Below are 19,266 nucleotides of genomic sequence, written 5' to 3' on the forward strand. Positions count from 1 at the left end.
CGTCATCAGCTTCATCGTCTGGAGAAGTACTCTGCGAATCTCCATATACCACAGAATAGTCTTTCGAATTTCAGCCTTGTCTTCTGCACTATTCTTTTTGCAATTATTGATTCGTACAAGCAGGCTTGTATACTGGACATTCGTGTGCCTCTCAACATCAGCAACTTGGAACAAAAACTTTTTCATTCTCTGGTTCTTGTTCTTGCCAAGAAACACTACCCCCAGAGGCTTATGAACAATCTTCCTATCTTCATATTTATCAATATTAATCTTCTCGACGAGTTGGAGGCCCCAGACTCGTCGAGTAGGAACGAATGATTGGATGTGAGATTTGAAGTCTACTCGACGAGTCGAGAGGCCTCACTCGACGAGTAGGGATGTCAGGGTGAAACCCTAATTTTCAAGGTTTTCACCCTATTTAAACGCCTCAACTGGCCTCAACTACAACCTCCATCACCTCCAAGCCTTATTCACGAAACCCTAATCCATTTTGAGTGTTCTTGAGCCTTTGTTGTGTGTTCTTGGTGATTTGAACCTTGAGAATGAAGAGGAAAGCTTGGGGATTCAAGAGGAGGCAAGTATATCCAGAGTTTGTGCTGCATTTCCAGCTCATTTGAGGTATAAATTCTATACCTTGACTATTCCTTTACTAGATCTCTTCATGGGGTAGTTTAGGGTCTTTTCGAGTGTAATATGGCACCATTCATGGATGCAAGCATGTTTTGGGGTAATAACTTCAGATCCAGAGTCTTTGAGGGACTCTATGGCATAAACGTGCCAACTTTATAGCCAGGGGAGTCCCATGCATCATATGAACCAGTTTTTAGGGCTATTTGAGCTAAATAGCCCATGCATGAACGTAAAGTTTGTAACTTTACGTGTTATATAGACCCTAGGAGGCCAAATCTATGTTTTGGATGCATTAAGCCCAACTAAAATCGACTGTATGGAATTAGACTTTGGGGGACTCGACGAGTCGTTCATAGGACTCGACGAGTTGGGTCGTGGTTCCCTAACCTTTTCTGTTACTGAACAAACTTGTTGAGTCTGGAAGAGGACTCGGCTAGTTGGACATGTTTATGGACTTAAGGATCAAAGAACTCGACGAATCCAAGGATGAACTCGACGAGTTGAGAGCAAAATGTCCCAGCTGATATGAAGAGTAACTCGACGAGTTCCAGGATGAACTCGGCGAGTTGTGAGTGAAATACCCCGACTCTGTATGAAGGAGAACTCGAGGAGTCCAAGGAAGGACTCGACGAGTTCAAACGAAAAAGTCCCGATTCTGTCATAAGGAAGAACTCGGCGAGTTAGAGGGTAACTCGACGAGTTAGATCGCGAGTTCGAGATTCTATGAATCATGGAACTTGACGAGTTGATGAACCAACTCAGCGAGTTGAGTCAACCAGAGGATGACTTTGACCAAAGGTTGACTTTAACTTTGACTTCGACCAGGGTGTTGACTTGATTTTGACTTTGACCAGAGATGATACTTATAGGGTTTATGGGTATGAGAGGGTAATTAAAGGAGATTGTTATTTGTAGGAGTTTGAGAGGAGTTGATCCCAGCACCGAGGACAGTTTACCTACTTCACGACATTGAGGTGAGTTACCTTCCAGTAGGAGTGGGTCTGTGACACCAATGTCGGCCCACTACTAGGTAATTATAGATGAGATGATTGTCTTTGTGATAATTGTCTGGTATGCCACTATCTGATATGCTTTATGTGCTAGTATGCTATGTTATTATGTGGTAGTGGTAGGGGGTGAAATAGTCCCCGGTTACCGGTTGAAAGAGACCGGAGGGGAGACCAACACCCATATATGCTAGACAGTTACCGGTTGAAAGAGACCGAAGGGGACGCCAACACCCAGATATGCTAGGCAGTTACCGGTTGAAAGAGACCCAAGGGGAGGCCGTCACCCAGATATGTTAGGCGTTATGTGATTATATGGTATGTGGTATGATGGGGGAACTCACTAAGCTTTGTGCTTACAGTTTTCAGTTTTTGTTTCAGGTCCTTCTTCTTCGAAGGGAAAGGAGCCGGTACGGTAGCAACGCATCACACACATGATTTTCCGCACATGAGATTCTTGGGATTTGTACTCTGATGCGGGATGTATCCTGGTACGTCGAGAGATGCCTGACCTGCAGGAAGATTAAGGCGGAGCACCAGAGGCCTCACGGAAAGATGCAGCCATTGGATATCCCTATGTGGTAGTGGGAGGACATTACTATGGATTTCATCACGAAGCTTCCCAGGACCGCACGGGGAGTGAATTTGATTTGGGTCATCGTGGATCGATTGACCAAGAGTGCCCATTTCATTCAGATCCAGGAGAGCATCTCGGTCGATAAGCTGGTCGAAATCTACATCAGAGAGGTAGTAGCTCGACACGGAGTGCTAGTTTCCGTGATTTCAGATAGAGATGTACGATTCACTTCCAGATTCTGGAAGAAGTTTCACGACGAGTTGGGTACTCGTCTGCACTTTAACATGAGATTCTTGGTATTTGTACTCTGACATTATTACTATTTCATGATATGGTTTTGAGACATGTGATATGTGGTTTTAATGAAATGAATTAACTTGATGATGTTTTCTTATAAACTGCTTTATGAATCATTATATCAAAAATGAAATTTTTGGTCTTGAGTTTTTGTATGTTACACACAAACTACATTATTCGCTATTACAACAACATAGCAAAATTTTTGTAGAATGCCTTTGAACAAGCTTTCCCGAGAAATTGACATCAGTTTAATGATCTTAGCACAAGACCAAATCTCCTCTTTGCTTTTCCCTAAGACCGCATGAAATCTTATCTTTAGTCTTTTATATTCATCTTTGTCGTTGAAGCGATTAACCAACTTGTACTGAGAATAAATGTAGGTCATATGATTGATAGGGATATCGAGTTGGTTAAAGTCATAGTTTTCAACATCATAACTTTTCTTTGGAACCCTGCGAAAATCATCCATCTTTGCTAATGAAACAACTTGCTCAGTAGTTTCATAGCACCTATGTTTGTTGGGATCACCCTTGTTCAAACCTAGTGGACCATTCTGTCTTTGCATCAGAATACTATTGATCTGCCTTTGTCTTTCTATTTTCATATCTAATTTCTTCTTTTTCTCTTCTTCAGTAAGAGTCACCTCAACACCTTTCCCTTTATCTCCTTGATTGTCTTTCGAAGGAGGTGGCTTAGAGCTTGACCCAGAGCCTCCAACACTTTCGCTAATGACAATCCCTTTTGTTATAGGTCTTGATGTTGTAGTTGTAGAAGTTGTTGTCAACGAAACTGGAAGTGATGTCGGTATTTGAGTAGATATCACCTTCCCAACAACTTTTCCCTTATCGATATCTTTTGAAGATCCAGCTTCTCCGCATCCTTTATCTCCCCCTTGCAACACTTTCTTCGCAGGTGGAGCATTACTTGGTAAGAGAAGTACCAACTTAAGGATATGATCAAGTTCCACCGTGATGTTAGATTCAATAGAAGAGATCATCTTGGAAATAGATTCCTGAGAAACCGAAGATTAAGTTGAAAGATCAGCTTTCGAAAGAGATTCTTTGATGCTACTTAAAAATTCCTCCAGCCTATGAAAGACTTTGGAATCCTGTTTTTTTTTTGCATCCAGCTTGGTTGAATATTAGGTATTATATTCAACAAGCTTTGCTATGACATCAGTAACAACGTCAACTTTGCCATGAAGAACTGAGTAAATCTTCTCTATCTTCTCCATTTCTTTGGTCATATCAGATTTGAGCTATGCCACCTTGAGATTAACAGATTCTTCCAATTTCTTAATCTGCTCAACAAAAATTACATGACGCTCTTTAGCAACATCAAGAATCTTTTAATCTCATATTCAAAATTGCTGGCATGTAGCTTTAATCGTTCAACATGTTGTTGCTCAATATTCTCCATCGCACTTTTAAGATGATTCTCCTGAGATTTGAGCATGTACTCCACTTCGAACCTAGAAATAAAGTTTCGACCTCTAGTGTCAACTTTAATCTATAATAGAGATTTAAGTTTGTTGTTGAGAATCTTGAACTGTTTTCCTGACATAAGCATATTATCAGGAACGCTGTCCTCTTCAGAATCAAACTGTAAATCATCATATACTAATCTCTCTGGATCTATGGATTGCGAAGAGAAGACAGTAGTAATGGGTTCATGCATGATGGTTGAATATGTTGGTGAGATAGTAGAAACAGGAAGTGAGGATGGGATAGGTGAAGATAATGGTGGTAATGAAGTTGAAGTATCGAGAATTATGGTTTCGATGGTAGAAGAAAGAATGAGTGATGTATAAACAATAGAGGTTTCAATATAGGAAGTATCAATGGCTTCGTTATTCAACATCCCTTCACCCATTGTTAGGTTTTTAAATGTTGTTTGAAGACAATTATCTTGGGAGAAATTTAGGGAAAATTTCAGAATAGAGCATAAAGTCTTCAAATGACACCACCAATTTCCTTTAATAATCCACAGTTAATTTGAATTTGAACCGATAACCAATCAAATTCTGCCATATGTTGCATTGGTTATGGGACCGGTTACCGTAAAAGTTGCCACGTCAGATAAAGTGATCATCATGATTTCCTAAAATCCCGTGAAATACTGAACTGTCACATCCGCCGAACTTCTCATTGTTCCTAATAGGATAAGAACCTTCATATGTTTCGCACTGTAGATCATGTACACCATTTGGTTTTGACATCAAGAGAACACCATGCCTTCACATTGAGGTTAGGCTCATTCGCTTTTGGGATTGTAAAGCAAAATTGTAACGCCCTGTTTCAAATCGTTTCCCATTGCGAGGTGGTGATCAAGGATTGGGTATTATTAAACTTAGGACCCTTGAAGAATTGAGTTTTGGGCTCATTTGGAGGTGAATGATGTAATTTGGATGATCTGGGTATTCGATTTCTGTTTTGGAGTCAAAGGGTATTTTGGTAATATGCCAACTCGGGTTTTTATGGAAATTGGAGGTTTATTTGGGAAATGCTAAGGCAGGTATGACTTGATTAGGGTGTAGAGCTTCTCGTTACTTTTTCATGGATATATGGATCGTCGGAATCGGATTTATATCAAAGAAGTTATGGCCTTCGGAGTGCTTAAGGGTTTAAGAGGAAACCCTAGTACGCGGGGCGTACTGATGCGAAGGGCACTACGTTGGGCGTAACGTGGTGTACGCTTAGCGTACTACGAGGGTTTGGTCGGGGGTGCGAGACCTCGTATGCTGGGCGTACGAGGGAAAAGTGAAAATAATTCTTGGAGTTGTAGCCTATATAATCTCATTAAGTCTTTTTAGTAGGTTCCTTTACTAGCCTCCAAGACCCCAAAACCCTAGAAATCGTCCCTTAGCCTGCATGCTGGTGTTTTTGAGCTCATTGTGTGCATCTTGGTGTTTTTGGGCCATTTCCAAGAAGATGGATTTTGGTGCAACGTTGTGGATCAAGGAAGAGCTTGTGGATCTTTTTATGTGCTTCATTTCCAGCTTGTTTGAGGTAAAAAGCTTTGATCTTATTCATTGTTGGCTTAGATCTAAGTTTGTATGAGTTTTGGTTCATTTTGGTCCCAAGAATGAGAACTAGTGGTTTGGTGCCACTCCAGGAGCTATGAGTTGTCACTCTTGGTGTTTCTGAGGTTCTAGATGCATAAAGTTGTCTCCTTTAGGGTTTGGAATCCCCCATGCATGAGATGGTGTCCATCTGGTGAAATTTTAGTGCTTTATCTTGAAAATTGGCTCTTTTGGGGCATGCAAAGTCATCAAGTCAATGACTTTATGGTTCTAGACATTCTTTAAGAAGGAGATCTGTGGTTTGGACTCTTGGTCTTGAGCATTAAGAGCTTAAGAAGGGTTTTGGCATAATGGATGAGTACGTTGAGAGTGCAAGTATGTACGCACAGCGTACAAGCCAAATAGCGAGTACGCTTAGCGTACGCGTACTCAGTCAGGTGGGTTTTTGCATTTGAGCTTCGTGGTTGGGCTTCCTTTTTGGGCTTGGGTGTTCGAGTTTTTAATGAGCGATCTGAGTACAAGTGTTTTGGACTAGGAAAATTGGTTGGGCTTTAGGGTAAGGCGCATGTCAAGGGTTTGGGCCCAATTTGGAAAATTGGGCCGTATTTGGGCCTTGGTTGATTATTTGGCTTTTGGGCCTTTCAGATTATGAGTTTGGGCCTTAGTGTTGGACCAATCTAGGTTAGGGGTAAAATGGTCTTTTTACCTCGAGTATGGACTATGGTTATGGAGTGGAACCCAATTGTTAATTAGGTGTTGTTTTGTTACTGACAGTTCGGGGATCTTTCATCCAACAACCATGGATCTTCTGTGTGTTTCGGCAGTGTGAGGTGAGTTTCCTCACTGGGTTTAGCGGGTCGAAGGCACTAATGCCGACCCATGGATTATATGTTAGGATTCTATATATATGTGCGACTCTTGCATGTATTGTATCATGGCATGTTTACTGGGCAAGGCTTGATTCCATGCGGGGCCTGATAAGTATATTGAATGCTAGTTATAAGTATCTGTTTTTTTATGCTTACCGGGCGAGGCCTAATGCCGGGTGGGGCTCGATGACTGTATGGTATGCTATAGTCTTTGTGATTATTTCATGTGTTGGTAAGGTTATGTTTATATGATTATATGGTTATATGATTATGTGTGTATCGGGCGGGGCCCAATGTCAGGCAGGGCCTGGTGATTGACATATCTATAATCTGAGCGGGGCTCGATGTCGGGCGGGGCCCGAGGCTGAGTGAGACTGGAGACCGGGTGAGGCCTGACGGAGGGCGGGGACCTAGTATATGATTTATGTATGTATGGTATGAGGTATATTGGAGAACTCACTAAGCTTTGTGGTTACGATTTTCAGTTTATGTTTTACGTGCTTCGGTTTTCCAATGGAAGAGCTCGGGATGATTGCAGAGCACACACCACATGTTTCTGCATTCTGCAAATTACTCTGATTTGAGGATGTCTTGATAAATCTGGATTACATTGGTTTTATGGAAATGATATGAATTAACGATTTATTAATCAAAAATGAAAATTTTATGTCATTATTTTTGGGACGTTATAGAAATCATATGCCAGACTTTGCAAAATCTAGCTTTCGAATTGGTAGTACCCAAAACCTCAAGGATTCCAGTGAAAATGTGTACCAAAGAATAAGTGGAAATCAAATGAAAAAAAATCGTGATTAGTGATATGAAATATCATTTGATATGAAAGCAGTAGGATCCCGGGAAAACATCTATTCAGTCGACATCAAGAGAGATGACAAACTGCTTGCGTGGTTTTCCGTGAAGTACAATCGAATACTCATTAATGAGAATGGAAGGGCCTCTTTTTCTATAGATTCTGCAGGTAGGCTTAATTTTTATCAAAACCACAACTTAACATAAGTTTGAGTTGACTGAACAAAATTACTTGGATGACCAGTGTAGTCAAGAACAAGTAGGATTGGTTAAGTTTCGAAGTGGCAAGAATTCAAGATGATATTCAGACGAAAATCATATTCCAAAAAAAAATTAATATCTGGATCTTGTTGGGAAAAATGTCTTAGTTATAGATCATTTTATCAAGATCACGCAAAACGAAAAGAATATGATTTTGAATACCGAAAAATGGTACTGAAACAAATGTTTCGTTATAATCTTGAACAAGATGTTCACCGTCAATGCCTTAGAAGTTAGGATTTTTGGGTTTCACCATCATCACGGAAAAATGAATCAGGATCATAAACACAGATTGGTGCAATATCTACATTCTTATTGGTTTCTACCAGAGATATTGAGGATATGCAGTGATGTGTATGATTATGAAGAAAATGTTGGTGAAAAAGATTGGTTAGAGAAACTCATTGTACCTCTACGAAATATATGGACATTACAGAAATTTCTTTACTCGGAATGAGAAGAGAAAGGTAGCTCTTTGACTAATGCGAATATAGCCTGATTGGGAAGGAACACTCCTAGTGAGAGATACATTAAGTATTCGAACATATAAAGTCTTTAAGGCTTGAGGTCAACATACAATAACATGCTTTTAGGGACTCCTAACTAGGACATTAGTGCGAAATCATACATGTCCGTATTTTTAAATTTGATCATTGAGCATGCGCCACCACAGTATGTTGTTACAATGAGCCACGAAAGGTTAAACATAATATGTAATAAACACAAACAAAATCCTTTTGGATTTTTGTTTTCTAAAAGAAAAGACAAAAATAAGAAAACCTTTTTGGATTTTTGCTTTTGCAAATGAAAGACAAAAATGAAGAAAATATTTTTAAGTATTTTATTTTGAAATTTAAATACAAAACATAATAAAATCTTTTTGGAATTTTGTTTTGGAAAACTAAAAACAAAAACAAAGTAATGCAGTGTTACCAGTGACAGTCAATGTAAGAAGTAGCAACTCCTAAAGACATTGTACATCGAACGGCTTTTCTCCCCATAATGCGAAGTGAGGTCAGAATGATTCAGAAGAATTGCGAAAGCAAACATATAAAGTCTTTAAGGCTTGAGAGATACCTCTAAACGCTTCAGCAACATACCAACCACATCGAAATCTTTTCACTCACAAAGAATCAGGAACAGAGCTTGCTTCAATCATTCCTAAGCCATTCAAAATCCTTAAATATGATTTCTCATCGAAAGGTTTTATGAATATGTCTGCAAGTTGATCCGTTGTTTTTACAAAATGAACCTCTATGTTACCATCTTCGACATGATCCTTGATAAAGTGATAGCGAAGAGCTATGTCTTTAGTATTTGTAATGTTGGACTGGATTATGGCAGATGCGAATAGCACTTTGTGAGTCACAATATAAAGGGATCTTCTTCATATTGATTTCATAATCACGAAGTTGACTTTGAATCCAGATTATTTGAGAAGTGTAAGCTGCAACACCCACATACATTGATTCTGCTGTAGAAATCGAAACACATGTTTGTTTCTTCAATTGCCAGCTTACAAGCTTCCCATCCAACAACTGACATCCTCCTATTGTGCTTTTGCAATCTAGTTGACATCCACCAAGGTCTGCGTCTGAAAAAGCTTGAATAAAGAATCCTGTCTTCGAAGGATACCAAAGACCCAATGAAACTGTTCCCTTAAGATAGCGAAAGATGTTCTTCACAGCTGTAAGATGGGGTTCTCTTGGGTTTGATTGATACCTGTCATAGTTACACACAACAAACATGATATCAGCTCGACTCACATTTAAGTATAAAAGCGAACCTATCATGCTTCGATATGTAGTGAGGTCAACACCTGGTTTGTCCTATGAAGGATTCAAGCGTGTTCCAATTGCCATCGGTACTTTCAGTTTTGTGCTATTCATCATTCCAAATCTATCTAGCAGGTTGTGCATGCATTTTTCTTGATTTATGAAAATGCCTTCCCTGCTCTGACGAATATGTAAACCCAAAAAATTATTTATTTTTCCCAACATGCTCATTTTGAACTTACTTTTCATTAACTCTTCAAATTTCCTTCGACAAAAAAGGGTCAATCAAACCAAAATTTATATCATCGACGTAAATTTAAACAAGCATCAGGTGATTCCCAACTTTCCTTAGAAATAATGTGGCATCAACTGATCCTTGTTTAAATTTAGCAATTTTAAAAAACTTGGTTAAGGTTGCACACCAAGCACGAGGTGCTTGTTTCAACCCATAAACTGCCTTATTGAGAACATAACAATAATCAGGATACTTATCGTTGACGAAACCAGGTGGTTGTTCGACATCGACCGTTTCCTCCAATAAAACATTTAGGAAGACACATTTGACGTCCATTAGATATACGTCGAAATCTTTATGTGTTGCATAAGCAAGAAAAATTCTAACACCCTCGAGTCTTGCGACAGGGGCAAAGGTTTCGTCATAATCTATTCCTTCTCGTTGAGAATAACCTTTAACAACTAATATTGCCTTATTGTGAAGCACATTACCTTCTTTATCAGTCTTATTCTTAAAAATTCATTTCAACTGGTTTAGGAATTAACCTCCAAACTTTGTTACGTTCAAATTCTGCCAGTTCAGATTGCATTGTAACAACCCAATTTGAGTGTTCTAATGCAACCTTTACTGTTTTGGGTTCTAGTTTCGAAATAAACACATTAAACATACAATATTCCTAGTGAACATTCAATATGTCATTCTTAGCTCGAATTTGTGCTCGCGTCATGACTCCAGCATGTGGATCACCAAAAACCTGTTCCTTTGGACGGTTTCGTTTCCATTTATCCATTGGTGGATATGCAGGATCAAAATCCAAAGACGCGTTTTTTAATATCTCATCCGTTTCAGAACTTTCACCTGCATGCGAAATATGATCACTTCATCACTAACATCATGAAATTCGTTAATTTGATCAGTTAAACCCTAGATAAGCCCAAACCCAATCTAATAATATTATCTCGAACCCGGTAGTTATTCAGCTTCCTAATTATCCACCAAGGATAGTTCTAGAAACCCTAAAGGCTCCTTAAAACCATCCATAGCCTCGAAGAGGGTTCTAGAATGCCTCTTGTTCAACTATTGAACAATTTCACTTTAGTCTCTGCACTTTCAATTATTTCTTTTAATCGCCAAATTAATTTCAATTAATTTCTGATTAAATATTAATTAAATATTATTATTTCCAGTTAATACATTATTTCCATAATATATTAACAAATTATTTATTTCAATTTATTAATCAAATAATAAATCATTCTCTCTCTTCAAAAATATTTTGTCCATTGCTAAGTTTGAGGGCAACCCAAAAGGATTTTGCTGCTATCAATTCAAGTTTATACTAATTATAGTTATGGGCTTAGACACCTAATCCAACAATCTCCCACTTGGATAAGTCTGTAACTATAATTTCCAGTATAACTTCTAAACTAATCAGCAAATTGTCGCTTTCAAAAGGCGTTGTCGAATTCTGACCCAGTCAGTTACATGTCCTAAGATAAGTGATCATATAATCCCCCGTTCTGCAAGATATCATTATGATATCAGACATGGAATTGAATCAATCTCATTGTCTAATACTTAGTTTCCCGATTTCTGATTTGTAATGACATATAACTTCTAATCGAACACATCAATTAAGTCCTGGCCGGGCCCGACACTATAAGTCAACACCAAATCACCGAGGGGCCTAAAGATATCACTTTCCCCATTAAGGCAAAAGGAACGAATAAACTTTGACTCATATGCTTGCACCATTTACTCATCAAATCATCCACAACAATACATTTTATAACATTAAGTTACTGATGCGTTTACGTATCATCAATGCACAATTGATTTATAAACCACAACTCATATATCTCCGTTTCAATATTATAAGATGTTATCATCTCAGAATTACTCATGATAAATTCCATAAAGTAATTATCTGAGTGTGGGTTAATCCAATACTTAAATCTCCATTTCAAAGTACTCATGAACATTGCAGCAATACCGTTGCTATGTCTAAAACTCTTTAGAAAATCTACAATTCAATTCATGACTGTCTTAATTCACTACTTACTTCCAAAAGTATGATTGACTGTGGTGTTTTGAATAATCGAATTATTCGGGAAGTAAAGCATGCAAAACGAAACACAATAATAAAAAATTGACAAAAGGTAGTAAACAAACTCATAAATAATTCTCTATTATTTAATCACCAAAAGTCAATTACATTTACTTTGTTACAAGTTTCAAGTAATTATCTAACTACTAAAACTATTATCATCTTTCAGACCAATGCTCCTAGCATGCTGAACGTGTTTGACCCTACTCAAACCCTTTGTGAGGAGATATGTAGGATTTTCTTTTGATGATACCCTCTTCACGACGAGGTGACCTTCTTCTACTCTATGTCTGATGAAATGGTATTTTCTATCGATATGTCTTGATCTGTCATGATCTGTTGGTTTCTTAGTTAAGGCAACCGCTCCTTCATTATCACATAAAATTTCCATTGGCTCCTTGATGGCTGGAACAACTCCAAGGCCTCCAATGAAGTTCTTCAATCAAATTTCCTCCTTTGATGCTTCGCTCGCTTCTATGTACTCTGATTCACAGGTAGAATCAACCACCGTCTCTTGTTTGAAACTTTTCCAAGTTACCGCTCCTCTATTTAAGGTAAACACCCAGCCAGAATGAGAACGGAAGTTGTCTTTGTCTGTTTGAAAACAGGTGTCACTAGACCCAGTTACTCTCAATGTATCACTGCCACCAGTCACAAGGACCCAGTCCTTAGTTCTTCGCAGATACTTGAGAATATTCTTAACTGTTATCCAGTGACCTCTACCTGGATTTCCATGATAACGACTGACCATGCTCAAAGCAAAAGACACATCATGGCGAGTACATGTCATAGCATACATGATAGATCCAACAATAAAAAGCATATGGAACTCTACTCATTTCTACTATCTCTGCATCAGTACTCGGGCTCTGAGTCTTACTTAGTTTGGTATTACTCTGTATAGATAGTTCTCCTTTCTTGGAATTTTCCATACTAAAACGTTTCAACACCTTTTCCAGGTATGTACTTTGACTAAGTCCAATTAGTCTTTTACTCCTATCTCTCAAAATCCTTATCCCTAGAATATAAGCAGCCTCTCCCAGATCCTTCATAGCGAAACACTTTCCAAGCCAAGACTTAACCTCTTGCAAAGTTGGAATGTCGTTTCTTATAAGAAGTATGTCATCAACATACAATACCAGGAAGGTTACTATACTCCCACTAGCTTTGACATATACACAAGATTCATCTTCACTTCTAGAGAAGCCAAACTCTTTGATCTTCTCGTCAAAGCAAAGATTCCATTTGTGAGAAGCTTGTTTCAATCCATAGATTGATTTTTCAAGCTTACACACTTTAATTTGATACTTCGCATCTACAAAACCCTCTGGCTGACTCATGTAAACATCCTCAACCAACTTCCCATTAAGCAAAATGATTTTGACATCCATCTGCCAAATTTCATAGTTATGAAACGCAGCTATGGCGAGCATTATCCTAATAGATTTAATCTTAGCTGCTGGTGAGAAGGTCTCATCATAGTCAACCCCTGGGGTTTGAGTAAAGCCCTTCGCAACTAGTTGAGCCTTGAAAGTGTGTACCTTTCCATCCATGTCAGTCTTATTCTTGAAGATTCATTAACACCCAACTGTCTTACGACCTGGTACATTATCAACCAAATTCCAAACTTTGTTGTCACACATGGACTTGATCTTGCTGTCCATTGCCTCTTGCCATTTGGCAGCCTCAGGGCCTGCCATTGCTTCCTTGTAGTTAGCCTGTTCATCCAAATTTACCAGTGTACTATCACTGATAAACGTATCACCTTCTGCGGTAATATGGAAACCATATAACTCAGGTTGCATTCTAACTCTAGTGGAACGCCTAAGAGGTAATGACTCGTCAACTGGGATTTCTTCTTCTGGTTGAACCCTAGTGTCTTTAGAGGTTCCTTCATCGTTTGACTCCTGAATCTCTTCAAGATCAATTGTACTCCCATTGTTCTCTTTGCATATGAGCTCTCACTCGCGAAAGACTCCCCTTCGTGCTACAAAGGCCACGTTCTCACTAGGTTTGTAGAACAAATATCCAAATGACTTTTGTGGATAGCCGATGAAAATACATCTCTCACCTCGAGGTTCAAGCTTGTCGTGAGTCTCTCGTCTAACGAAAGCTTCACAACCCCAAACCTTGATATGTGCTAACAAGGGAACCTTCCCTATCCACATATCGTGAGGTGTTTTGGCAACCTTCTTAGTTGGGACAAGATTAAGAATGTGGGTGGCAATCTCTAAGGCATACCCCCAGAATGAAATTGGAAGAGAAGCTCGACTCATAATGGAACGAACCATGTCCAACAAGGTTCGATTGCGCCTCTCAGCCACACCATGAATTTGTGGTGTCCTAGGAGGTGTCAATTGTGAAACTATTCCACATTCCCTAAGGTAGTCATGGAACTCGATACTAAGATACTCTCTGCCTCTATCGGATTTAAGCATCTTTATCTTCCTGCCTAATTGATTCCCGACTTCATGTTTAAACTCTTTGAATTTTTCAAAGGTTTCTGACTTATGTTTGATTAAGTAGATATAGCCATATATGCTATAACTATAAGTAAAAGTCATATAGAATCGATTAGCATCCCTTGTGGTGGGTCTAAAGGGCCCACACACATATGTGTGTATGAGATCCAACAATCCTTCACCTCTTTCACACGATATAGTGAAATGTAATTTTGTCATCTTACCCAAAAGACAAGATTCACATTCATCATCTGAAATTAGGTCAAATGATTCCAACACTCCATCCTTTTGGAGTTGGGCGATGCGTTTCTTGTTAATGTGTCCAAGACGACAATACTCTTTGTCTATACCATTAGACGAATCAATATGAAATACACTATTACCTAAATTGTCTACACACATCACAGTTTCATACACTCCCTCACAAGGTAAAGCTTCAAAATAAAAAATACCATTTTTATAAGCAGAAATAGAACCATTCTCATCATTAAAAGAATATCTAAAACCTTGTTTAAACAATGCATGAAAGAAAATAATTTTTCGTGTCATTTCTGATGAGTAGCAACAATTCAATAAATCTAAACTAACTCCATAACTAAGCACTAGACTATAAACTCTAATCTTGGTGATAGGTGAATATCGCCTATTCCCCATGATCAAGTTTATTCTACCATGCTCCACGCCTTTACTTCTTCTTAGCCCCTGTAATCAGAACAAATGTGAAATCCACATCCTGTATCAAGTACCCAAGAACGAGAAGATGATGAGTTATTAGATAAGATAATATATATACATACTGAAGTCGGCTTCACCTTGCCATCATTAATGTCTTGCAGATACTTTGGGCAGCTTCGTTTCCAATTCCCTTTGTTGTTGCAAAAGAAGCAAGTGGCCTCTTTGGGACCAGAGACAGGGGGAGCATCAGAAATGGATTTTCCTTTGGGTCCATTGCTTGACGACCCAGTTTGAGACTTTCCTTTCCAGTTTTGCTCAGGATGACCTTTCCTCTTTTTCCTTTTCCCTTGACCAATGGCTAGAACGGGAGAACTAGCAGGAGTGGAGGCAACACTTTTTACCTTCATTCCTGCTTCAACTGTTCATAGGAGGTTTTGCAATTGAGAAAAAGTAGTTTCATTGTTGTTCAAATGATAAGTCAAGATGAACTGATCATAATAACTTGGCAAGGAGTTCAACACTATGTCGATTGCCAACTCTTCATCAAAATTCACATTAAGCTTGACAAGTCTATCCACGTATCGTTGCATTCTCTGTACGTGGCTGCTAACAGATTCTCCATCTTTCTTCTTGCTAGCTATGAGGGACTTTACCACCTCGTACTTTTCTTGACGAGCTCGCTTATGGTACTTCTCCATAAGGTCATTGTTCATCTCTTACGACCAGTAATCCTCATAGTATCTCTGCAATTTAGGAGTCATTGTGGCCACCATGATGCAAGAAACTTTTATTGCATCATTGTAGTGCTTTTTGTAGGCGACCATTCCTTTAGGAGTGGCCTTCTCTTCATCGATTTAATCTAATGGTCTCTCAAGGAGATACTCCTTGTCCTCGACACGAAGGCCATTTTTATGTTGCGCATCCAGACATTGTAGTTGGTGTCATCCAATTGCACCTTTGAGCAGATGTTGAACAAGAAAAAGTTATGGAAGGAGGAGGAGGAGGAACGAGAAGCATCATTTCGAGTAGACATCTGTAAAATAAAGGTAGTTTTAGTAAGATAAGAACAATCCTGAATATAACAACCCAAAAGTGAAATATCAAGGCTAGGATCCAACTAAATAATTCACAACTTAGAAATGGGATGTCGTAATCTAATTGTAAATTATGTAAAGGTAGGTAAATGATGATTTACCATTCCACAATCAAAAAGCAAAATTTGAAGGAAATTAAGTTAAGTAAAATTCCTAGATCTTTTGAGACTCATTGAAACTATTCAATGACATTTTTAATCTTAGATTATGCTCTTCCATTTGTGACTGGGATAGCGAGGATCACAAACAAGATGTGAATAACCATGCAAATTTGCTTGGCACTCGATGCCATTTATCATCTCATTTTAATGTTTCGGTTAACCACACACACTTCATTAATCAATGATAATTTTCAAGATGCCCATTATCAATCTTTATAGTCACTATTAGTGTGCCGATTAACCATACGTGCTCCACTAACTACTATAAAGTATAATGTGCAATTTCATGGGTTAGCATACAAATTCACATTTTCCTAAAGTAACTAAGATTGGGATATAAAATAAAATGTTTAGTTACTTTTAATCGCATTATTCTTATTAATGAGAATTAATTGTCCTATCAAAGCCATTCGGCTAACGACCCTACACCAATCAAGGAAGCGGTGGGTGAGAGTGGACACCCATTCAACTGCCATTTTATAGGCAGTTTCGTTATATCCCCCTTATAGATCGGCTTCATGAATAAGGCGTACCAGCGGTTCGATTGACTTAGTTTTATACGTATAATAATTAAACATTTAATTCGACATATAGTATGAGGTGTATTTTTCAAACTTTTTCAAAAATACTAGTTTATATTTTAAATTTTGAAAATTAAATAGTTAATTTAAATTTAAAATATAAACCAAATATCATTTGACACTAATTATTAAGTTCAATTAATATCCAAATTAATTATTTATACACTTAAAAAATGAATCATATTAATCAACAAATAATTAATCAAGTCAAATACTTATCTCCTAACTTCCAGGCTTTTGTTTATCATGATATATTCAGTAAAATCAGATTTGGCAAATTAATATAGCAGATAATTATCACATATAAGCAGATTAGGCAGATAAGCATAAAAAATCCGGATCTGGACTGAGCTCACATCGTGAGTTGCGATAAATCAAAAAAACAAGTTTCTTTTATTTTGATCAATTCACCAATGTGTAAATACATGAAAGAAAGTAATAGTCTCTGATACCACTGATGGAAAACGTAGGTTACAAAAAAATTATGCACTAAGAGGAAAACATTTAACAATTAAATGATTAGGGAACATGCAACCTATGAAGGATCTATGTCTTTCAAGTAAATGCAACATACTATGAACTATCAAAACTTCTTGTCTAAATCTGAATTCATAAAATTAAATACATACCTTATTGGTTGTGTAAGCAAACAATCAAGAAACCCTTTTGTTGATATTTTGGAAGCAAGGACCACAAGCAAGAAGGATATTGAGGAGAGAGGGGGAAAAGGATCATAATTTCGGCCTAACTCTCTAAGGTATGAATGGCCGAAAATCATAGCCTTAGGGGCTTTTATATAGTGCAGTCAGGAACCCCTAGATAAGTCCAAACCAAATTAAAACATCCCAAAAATACGGTCCAAAAATTGCATTTTAAATTTATTAAAATAACCATATCTATCAAAATCATTCCATCCAAAACATAACTCAAAGTATCAAATCAAGTATCTCATCAAAAACCCATATCAAAATATTAGAGTAAAAACATCCCAGGCTAAACAAATGGTGTGTGCACTACAGTCATCCCGAGCTCTTCCCCTTGCTACCGGAAGTACCTGAAACCAAAACTGTAAACTGTAAACACGAAGCTAAGTGAGTCTCTCCAAACTACCATATACCATATACATAATCATATAATCACAAAATAACATAACATGGGCCTTGCCCACTACATCGGGCCCCACCCGATATTAGACTGAAATTCGGCATCATGGACTTTGATGATGGAAATGCGGTCTTCCTCGCTTGCTCCAATGCTTGGTGAATCAGTCAATGGAAAATTGCTAGCGATCTCAGAAGCACAAGGAAGCAGAAGAAACAAGGCCCGCCAGAAAAGGTTGTTGTTCCCGCAGCACTCATTGATACTGAAAAGTGGTCGTGAAAGGAGACTGCTTTTGCCTTGAATGCTTACCCAAGCTCTTGGGTGCATAAGGATGTTGTGCTCAGCCTGGAATACAATCATGAAGTTGAAAGTACCAGAAATTCCTAGAGGCATACCATCAGAAAAGCTTCCTTGACCAATTGGGTAGATCAAGAAAACAGCAGTCGCAGCTGCAACCTCGCTATTAGAGAGCTAGTAGGCAGTAGCCATAACATAACCCTAGATGCCAAGAGGAGCGGGCAAGGTTGGACCGGGTGTAAAGGATGAGACTAAGGGAGTACCTACTATCATCAACCAAGGAGAAAATATAGAATGAGCGTGTGGTAATAATTCCATATTAATCCGAATCAATCCATACGCTCCCATTTTTAATAAAATTCCGGCTTGAAGCATACACGGGCCCCGCCTGGCATCGGGCCCCTCTCGCCATTGAGAAAAGCTCGGTATACATATAAACATATCCACAAATACATATAAACATAATCACATAACATAAGCATATAAACATTCCTCGGGCCCCACCCGGCATCGGACCAAAATCCGAAAGCATACAAACATTCCTCGGGCTTTCCCCAGCATCGGATCGAAGTCTAGAAACATATAAAACAAATACCTACAAGAATCACGAAGACATCAAGCACACAAACGTTCCTCAGGCCTTCCCCGACATCGAACCGAAGTCCGGAAACATATAAACCTACCTCGGGCCTTGCCCGTCATCGGACTTTAGCCCGACATATAGTAACATGCATAAACGGGCTGGCATTGGTGCCTTCGACCCGTTCCTACAGGAGGAAACTCACCTCACAAAGCTGAATGCAGAATCTCATAGTAAGGAATCTCTAACGGCTGCTCCAACGACTCCCCGACTATCATTATCACAATAACACTTAGTCAAAATCCAATAATCCTTCTTATGGTAAAATGACCATTTTACCCCTAGTCAAAGTCAACATTATGGGTCGACTCAACTCGCCGAGTTGACCCATCAACTCGTCGAGTTCCATAAATCAAAAAAACCCTGAAATCGCGATCCAACTCGTCGAGTTCTTCACGAACTCGTCGAGTTTCTCCTATAAGCATAATCGAGACTTTCCAACTCCACTCGTCGAGTCCGCCCTAGAACGCGTCGAGCCTTACCTTCTACAGGTCGGAGCATTTCGACCCAAATCGTCGAGTTCCTTTATAAACTCGTCGAGTTCTTTATTTTATTAAGCTATCTTAATAGATTAAGCTCCCATCCTTTAGATCTAAGCTCTATACTTCATATACATACTGAAAATGTCTTTTTAAGGGTAAAGTTTCCAATTTACCCGTTAA

The sequence above is a fragment of the Lactuca virosa genome, chromosome 5 (genome assembly GCF_052849685.1).
Source record: "Lactuca virosa cultivar CGN04683 chromosome 5, Lactuca_virosa_CGN04683_v6, whole genome shotgun sequence".
Classification (NCBI taxonomy): Eukaryota; Viridiplantae; Streptophyta; class Magnoliopsida; order Asterales; family Asteraceae; genus Lactuca; species Lactuca virosa.